This window comes from Panthera tigris, chromosome D1 (assembly GCF_018350195.1).
Source record: "Panthera tigris isolate Pti1 chromosome D1, P.tigris_Pti1_mat1.1, whole genome shotgun sequence".
In the NCBI taxonomy this organism is placed as follows: Eukaryota; Metazoa; Chordata; class Mammalia; order Carnivora; family Felidae; genus Panthera; species Panthera tigris.
In genome coordinates, this window is record NC_056669.1 from 60,745,356 (window position 1) to 60,754,449 (window position 9,094).

The following is a 9,094-nucleotide window of genomic DNA, read 5'->3' on the forward strand; positions in this document are numbered from 1 at the left end:
TGAGAAACTGGTTGTGAAAAAATATAAACTATATGTTTATATTTATAAAATCTATAAAAATATAAGTTACACAAACATAGCATAAGATTTTTCACAAAATAACAGAGATAAGAAAGACGATTTAAAATGGGGTTTAAGACCTTACGCTCTGGAGTCAGAGAGACTCAAATCAGAATCCTGTTACCACCTCCCCTCCAATTTACTAGATTTGTGATCTTGGACCAATTGCTTAACCTTTCTGTTCCTCAATATTCTGTTCTGTAGAATGGATTAACTACAATCTATCACACTGCCTTTGATAGAGAAACTTCAAAATAAAAGGACAACAGAGTGTGCACCGGTGGAAGTAGGGAACTCTAAGAAAGGAGTGAGGTGGATAGGTCTTAAGAAAATCAGGTGGGGGGTAGGGGATTTGGAAAGAGAGCACCTACCTTTCAAAGATCAAAGTCTGCACATTCTTTCAACTGTAGAACAGCATTATTTTTTAAATGTTTATTTATTTATTTATTTATTTATTTATTTATTTATTTGGGGGAGGGGTGGACAGAGAGAGAGAGAGAGTGAAAGACGGAGAGAGACAGAATCCCCAGCAGGCTCCGCACTGTCAGCATAGAGCCCGAGGTAGGGCTGGATCCTGTTGAACCCTGAGATCCTGACCTGGGCCTAAATCAAGAGTTGGTCACTGGACTGACTGAAGCACCCAGGTGCCCTTGTAGAATTGCATTATTAAAGTTACACACTGTTTTTCATCACTCTGCATGATACATATACAAAGAACTTTCAGCAACTGCCAGGTGGATCATATGCTCACTGTGAGAGAGTCTGGCAAGGAAGGAGCTGTTCAGGTACAGAATCTTCTTTTTTTTGCAAGTCAGTTGAGGGCTGTGGAACAATAGTCTCTCTTAATTACTCCTGGGTTGAGGTGGGAGGATGCTTTGCTGGTTGTTCAAAGACTCCACAGATCAGGTGTGAGGAGCAATAAGAAAAAATTATCTAGTAACTCTCATCCCATATGTTCTCTTCAAATATTCCAACAAAATAAAGTAGGTTAGTTTCTGTTCTAGTTTCTCAAAAGAGGATAAACCATACTGTTGTAAACTATGTATGACATTGACCATTTAGATCATTTAGTAAAATGATTTAACTCACTAAGGACTTAACTATCAGAAAAAATTGAGAAAGAGAAAATGGATAATGAGTATATGGAAAGGAATGAAAAGTAAAGGCTAACACTGATAAACAAAAGAGAGAATCAGCAATCTTAATGGTTTGGTTGCCTTAAATTCAGCCACTATTAGAGTGTTTTCATTTCCAGTGTTAACCAACCTCTACCCACCTTGAGCTGTAGTAACTTGCTGCTTTCAGGTCTCCATACATAAAGTCTAGTCAGAAAAGTCCTTGGTCACATTTGGGACCAAGGCACCTAGGAAAGACAGTAGCATCTGTTGGACCATGCATAATACTTGGGGCATTTTTCCCTCTTTCAGGTGGAATAGCTAAAAGGCAGTAAAAGGTCTTCTGTCTCTTCCACTTCCTTTGAGGATTGACCAGGCCTGTGATGTCCTAGATCACAGAATCGCTAAGGGAATAAGGTCAGGAAGTAAGTAGTGAAAAAACAAAAGAAAACAGCTCAGCAAAATGTCCCTTCATTGTCCTTGTACAGGGTCATTTGTAGCAAAAACCACTTTTGTGAATAAATAATGGAAGTAGCTAGATCCACAGTGAGATTTTTGTGAAAGGTGAGATAAAATGGGGCAACTTATGTCAAGGGGTTTGAAAATTGAGGCAGGAGGCCATTGAGGAGGTAGGTGGATCTTATGCACGTTCTCACCCACTAGAACCTCGAACTTTTGAACTGGGCCAAACCAGAATATTCCAGTGCCACAGTAATGGACTTTTGCTTTCTGATAACCTTAGCACCCAATTGTTTAGCAGAGATTAGTTTTCTCCTCCCAACAACAACAAAAATTCTTTAACAATGTATAAGGGCATTGCCTTTTGTCTTAAAAAAAAAAAAAAAACCCTGGACTTTGGTTCCCTGAATTGGAATTCTGAGACCCCCCCAAATAAATGCTTTCATTTTATTTCAGTTCTGTGTCTTTTCTCTGTTGAAAATTTAGTGTCATGTCTGAGTGTGTGTGTGTGTGTGTGTATGTGAATTATTAGAAGAATATAAGGACAAGGGACTGGAATTTATTATTTTTAGTTAAAAAATTGTTTTTTAACTTTCAAAATGTCAATCTGAATCATACTCATCATGGTTGCCTTTAATTCGACCACTATTAGAGTGCTTTTATTTCCAGTGTTAACCGACCTGTACCCATCTTGAGCTGTAGTAACTTACTGTTTTCAGGTCTCCATACATAAAGTCCTTGTTCACATTTGGGGCCAAGGCACCTAGGAAAGACAGAAAAATGCTGTCACCTATTTGAGAGAACACAAGTACACAGATGTTAGCCCAGCCAGACCAATTCTGAGACGAAATTTAAAGCATATTGTTATAGTTTTGGATAAATAAAAAGACTGCAAGATTATTGAAAGAACACTTCCCCACAAAAACAAATAAATAATATGTCAATTCAGTTGTTGATGAGTCCCTTCCTCACAGATGCTGGAATGAAAAAGGATTATAAAGACCATCCTGATACATTATTTTATAGATGGGAGACACTGAGCAGGGGTGTGAATTGTCCAGGTTCATCTAACATGTTTATACAGAAATTAAAAATGTAATTTCAGGGCGCCTGGGTGCCTCAGTCAGTTAGGCATCCAACTTCAGCTCAGGTCATGATCTCACGGTCCGTGAGTTTGAGCCCCAAGACGGGCTCTGTGCTGACAGTTTGGAGCCTGGAGCCTGCAGCCTGCTTCAGATTCTGTGTCTGTCTCTCTTTCTGCCCCTCCTCTGCTCGTGCTCTCTCTCTCTTCCTCTCTCCCTATCAAAAATAAATAAAACATCAAAAAAATTAAAAAATGTAATTCCAAGTTTTTTTGACTGTATTTAAGCTTAAGGGTCACTGAATGTGAAGACTAAAAGGTTCTGCAGTCAGAATGCCTGGAGACAAAGCTCCACTGGACTTGGCCACTCAATTTGGTGTCCTTTAACAAATGGCTGAAGCTCACTGTGCCTTTATTTGCATGCCTATGAAATGGGTATTTGTATTAATGCATCAAACATATAAAGAAAATAATACAATTGACAATGTTGCGCTGTACCTGAGCCCATGTCATCCTGGAAAACAAATGATCAGGCTACCCCACACCCTTTGTATTTGGGAAAACTGCTTTCTGCAAACAACCTCCCTTCCCCATATGACAGAGATGAGACTCATGGATGTCCCCCCTTTTACCCATAACAAACCAGACAAAGACCACTCATATTCCCCATGTCCATTTTTTTTTTTTTTTGCCTCGTATATATTTAGCTAAACTGCTTTGTCCCCACCGAACAATCAGAACATATTAATGCTTGTTCAACAAATGGTGGTTAAGCTGATCTCCTCCCCCAGGCCTCTGAGTTTTGGTAGCCCCCTGGAGAATACGTGGGCCTCAGGATAAAACACTTTCTGATTCCCTATCCAATCACACCACATTTTCATCTGCACTTCCCCACACTTCGGTCTTCCTAGTCTAGCTCACTCCTGTCTATAAAAGAAAATGTATTGGGGCATCTGGGTGGCTCAGTCAGTTAAGCATCTGATGTGGGCTCAGGTCATGACGTTATGGGTTCATGAGTTCCAGCCCAGCATCAGGCTCTGTGCTGACACCTCAGAGCCTGGAGCCTGCTTCGGATTCTGTGTCTCCTCTCTCTCTAGCCCACCCCCAACTCGTGCTCTCTCTCTCCCTCTCTCTCTCTTTCTCAAATAAATAAACATTAAAAAAAAAAAAAGAAAAGTAAATGTATTCTTGGGGCATTTGGGTGGCTCAGTCTGTTAAGTGAAGGACTCTTGATTTATGCTCAGGTCATGATCTCATGGTTCCTGAGATGGAGCCCAATGTCTGGCTCTGCTGAAACAGCATGGAGCCTGCTTGGGATTCTGTGTCCCCCTCTCTCTCTGCCCCTCCCTGACTCCTTCTCTCTTTTTCTCTCAAAATAAATAAATATTCTTTTTTTAAAAAAGAGAATATATTGCCTAATCCTTGAGATGCTTGCAGGTTTTAGTCACAGCCCTCTCCCTCTTGCAACAGTCTGCTCCTCCCTTTGCAATAATCCTTTAAAATAAATTCCTTACTAAGCTCGAATTTGTTTTGTATCTGAAAATTTCATTGCAGGTATTAAGCACTATAAAGTCATTACTTATTACAATTTTTACTATGTGATATTTTATTAGAAAAAATGAAACTTTGTAAACTAGTTTCATGGACTTTTAACCTAAGCTATTTAATGTAAAATAAGAAATTTTATGGAATATTTAAATTATTTAAAATAGCATAACATAAAATTTTAGATAGAAAATAATGAAAAAATACACAGGCATATCTTGGAGATACTGTAGATTTGGTTCCAGACCACTGCAATAAATTGAATATTGAAATAAGGTGAGTCAAGAGAATTTTTGGTTTCCCAGTGCACATACAGGTTATGTTTACACTGTACCTTAGTCTTTGTAGTATGCAATAGCATTGTGTCTAAAAAAATGTACACACATTATTTTTAGAATATTTTATTATTAAGAAGTGCTGACCATTATCTGAGTGTCAGCAGGTCGTCATCTTTTTGCTGATGGAGGATCTTGCAAATATTGATGACCTTTGTTGTAATTTTAGGTGTAGAATGTGGATATAGAATGAAATGGTATAAATTATAGCTTTTATAAATAAAGATATAAATTAGATAGTCATAATATACTATGCGTTCCCACTTCTTCCTTCACATGCGGTTTCAAACATCTTGAGAAGAAAACGGGGACAGATGAAGGATCCTTGGACAGTGTTCATGACAACCCCACTGTCACAGGCAAGTCTAGTATTCTTCCAATTCCAAATGCAGTTTCTAACTCAGCAAGTTTGTGAGAAGTCCAAAGAATTTGACAAATCCCCCACCTTATTCTCTAACTTTCTAGTTTATCTCTCTTCTTTCCACTATGTTTTATTAATTTTATCTTATTTTTTTGTCTTCCTTGTCTCCTGCACTGAAATCTCCTTGAGAATATTTATATCTGCTACACTACTTTAACTGTGTCAAATTGCCAAGTTCCTGAATCATAGCAGTAAGTTCATAGATAATTTTTTTTATTGCTCATTTACCCAAGCATTGGCTCAATTCAAGAAAACTCTTCCCATTCCCCCTAATATGTGAAAATCCAGGCTCTGCAGAGAAGGGCGTTTGCCCTGGTTTCCAATAGATTCTACCATTTTTAGTTTATATATTGCTTTTAACATAATTACTGAATACATTTTATTAATCATTTCGAGAAGTTTTCCACTTCTTTTTGATCTCCAGATAAGCGTATGTACGTAGATATGTTCATCATGACAGCAGTCTTCAAATTCATGAACTTCTGCTCCAAATGTTTCTTTCTTTTAAATTCCCTTTGTACATAAATTGGAAGTTTTATTTTGTTACAGAGAAGATAATGATCCTATTATCTCTCTATAGTCCTCTTACATTTACCCACATTTAATTTTCATTAATTTCATTCACTCTACCACCTAAATATATGTTAAATGGGTTTATATATCTATTATCTCTGTAGTTTTCACTAATTCAAGCTTTTTTTATCTCTTTATTTATCTATTTCAATAGCTGAGTTTTCTTCATGTAATGTTACTCCATGCCTCAACTATTTACACTGCTGTATAAACTTTGTAAAGCAAATACTGTCATGCTGTTTACTTAGAATTTTTGCAATACAATCCAGCTTTGATATGATAAACTTAATCTAATGTATATGATATGCTAGGTTTCCCTTGACTTGTCTACCTTTTCTGGTACCCTAGTCTCATGAAACAAGTTTCAATATTCTGAATACTATACGTTAGTTCAAAAATGCTTTTGACTTGCCAATACCTATACCTGATGTAAGCTTTTCATCCTTCACTGAGAAAATCCTTGCTTATCTTTTAATAACTAGATAATGATTTCCTATATTATACCTTCTATAACATCAAAAAATTCAATGAATCCAGTTTTTCTATTGGCTTATTGACTCCTAAGCTTAGCTCTACTATGACATCCTCTCAGTCATCCAAGTGGGTCAATTTTGGTTCACATTTCTTCCTTATTATATAGGCTGCATCTCCCTTCTTTGTATGTCTGATATTTATTTAATTAAATGCTAAACATTGTAAATCTGGTTACTGTATATTTTTGCATTCCTAGGAATGTTTTTAGGGTTTGCTCTGGGATATAGTTTAGTTACTTGGTAAAGATCAACTCTAAGTTAAAGATTAAAAAGCCTTGCTCTGTTGCAATAGCAGAAGCAATAAAAAGAGATGTTATCATGAATGGGATGTGCAAGGTGAAAAATGGTGGAGTTTAATGATGACTTTAGGAATGTGCAATCTTCTTTACTCCAACTATTTTATTGTGTATGCATTTACCAGTAGTACAAGAGGGATCTGGAGTCTAAAACAGAGATATGTGCATGCAGTACTGATACACAAGCACGCACACAGGCAGCAACAAGAAATCATCATGTTTTGGCCTCTGAATTGTATGGATGGAACTGAGGGCTATCTCGTTAGAAGAAACTACGGAAAAATGAAATAGAGAAAACCTAAGGCAGGAATCAACTGATAGACTTCATACAAAAAAACTCTATGTTGATGAAAGGAAATGCAATTGAAGAAATCACCTGTATAATACAAAGGAAAATTATCAGTTAAGTGCAGTGTGTACATGAAATTAAGACACAGCTTCTCTCTCAAACTGTCTGAAATCACCCAGTCCTATTTTGCCAAAAAAAGAGGTGTTTTACATTTATTACTCACCACCTAACACTGTCTAAAACAAAGGGGGTGCAGAATATTGATATAAACATTTACAGTGTTCACCCACCTCCCATTTTGCATACATCTATTTTTCCAAATACAATGCATAGAAATAAGCAGTAATAGGTCGTGGAATGCAGTGGCCATACTGAAACTAAAGAATTCCTATTTGGGAGCATGGCGTCATGGTGTGTGTGTGTGTGTGTGTGTGTGTGTGTGTATGTGGAGGTGGGGGTTTATGAAAGATAACAGGAAAAAATAACTACATGAAATACTACCTATTTCAAGGCAAGGGGCCTAACAGTGGGAACTCTAATAATTGTTAAATAATTTCAAAAAGATGTATGAGAAATTATTTCCTAACAGATCACCAGCGTGACCTTGGTTAGGGTGAAAATAGTCTGAGGGCATCAGTCTATCCCAAGCAGAGCATTTCAATGCCCTGGAAAAATATAGAATCAGCTAATAAAAGATAGATAATCTTAATTGATTATTAGAATTAATATGTTAATATATCAGTTACCATTACATTGCCATATTGCCCTTTGTCACCCTTACTCCAGAGTATCTCCTTTGGTTACACTGTATTACTTGCATTTCCTCTAAGCAAAATGTTTTGTCTTACTACCATGTGCTGGCACATTCTGTGAACTTTGCCCAATATACCTGATCTACTTTCCTCTGACTGAATGTCGTTTGTTGTCATTTATACCCGTTTTCTCATCTCAACCTCTGCAGTAGCCTTCTCTTGACCCTTAAATCCTAGGCTAGTTGCTTTTTTTATATAATCCACAGGACTCTGAGCTTACCCCTATCATGATATACACTATATCAATTTACATTTCTGTTTCTTCCCAATAGACTCTCTCCAAATCATAAGTAATTGGCTGGATTATCGTTATTCTCTTAAATCCATGCAAATGTGAAATATATTGATTAGAAGAACAAATAATACATGACTCCACTTATATCAGGAATCTAAAATACACTCAGAGAAGCAGAAAGTAGAATGGTAGTTTGTCAAGGGCTAGGGGAATAGCCTGCTTGGGATTTTATCTCTCTCTCTCTCTCTCTCAGAATGAATACATAAACTCTAAAAAAAAAAAAAAAAAGAAAAGAGAGCCAGGTGTTTGAAGGATATGTATTGACACATGATAATCACCCAAAACTCGCCTCTCAGAACTATCTTCTTGTTTAGTCTATTCCAGTGAGCAAAATTCCATTATTGTTCCATTCCTAAAATGATGGGTTTTTTTTTCAATATAAACACTTTTTTTTTAAGGACACTGACCCCGACTCTCTTTGGACATTAACATATCAATCGAATTTGGTCTAGGGAATAATTTTTTCCTTTTTTCTTTTTATTGAAATGAAATTCATATACATAAAGTCAACCATTTAAAAGTGTACAACTCAATAGTATTTAGTACGTTCATAATCTTGTGCATTCATCACTTCTACCTGGTGCCAGAATATATTCATCACTCCAAAATAAAACCTCATATCCACTAAGCAGTTAATCAACATTCTCATCTTCCTCCAGCCCCTCACAAACAGCAATCTACTTTATGTCTTTATGCTTTTACCTGTTCTGAATATGTCATGCAAATGAAATAATACAATATGTGACATTTTGTGTTTGGTTTCTTTCACCTAGAATAATGTTTCTGAGGAGCATCTGTGCTACAGTTGTGTCAATACTTCATTTTTATAACTGAATAATATTCCATTGTATGCATATACTACAATGCGTTTCATCCATTGATCAACTCTCAACAGAATGATCAACTTCTATAGAAGAGACAACTTTCAAGTTCTGATGTCTAATGAACACTAAAAGAAGCCCTTCCTTAATTATCAGATGTTTCACTTGTGTTCGTGAATGATTCTTTCCATAGATAAGTAGAAATTCGTAAGAACAAGATAATTTTTCCATTGTGTTAGCTAATTGTAGTTAATTTATGTTTTACAGAAGATGATTGTTAATTGCTTCGTCCATCTGTCTTTCAAATAGAATATCCCAATGTTTCTTTAAAAAGAGAGCAAATAAAAATATACACACATTGACCTCCACATGCACTCACATTTCACAATGTGGTAAGGCTATACATTTTGGCAATTTTCTTCTTGGACTTCAGTATGTGGTGAAGTTGAGAGCATACTG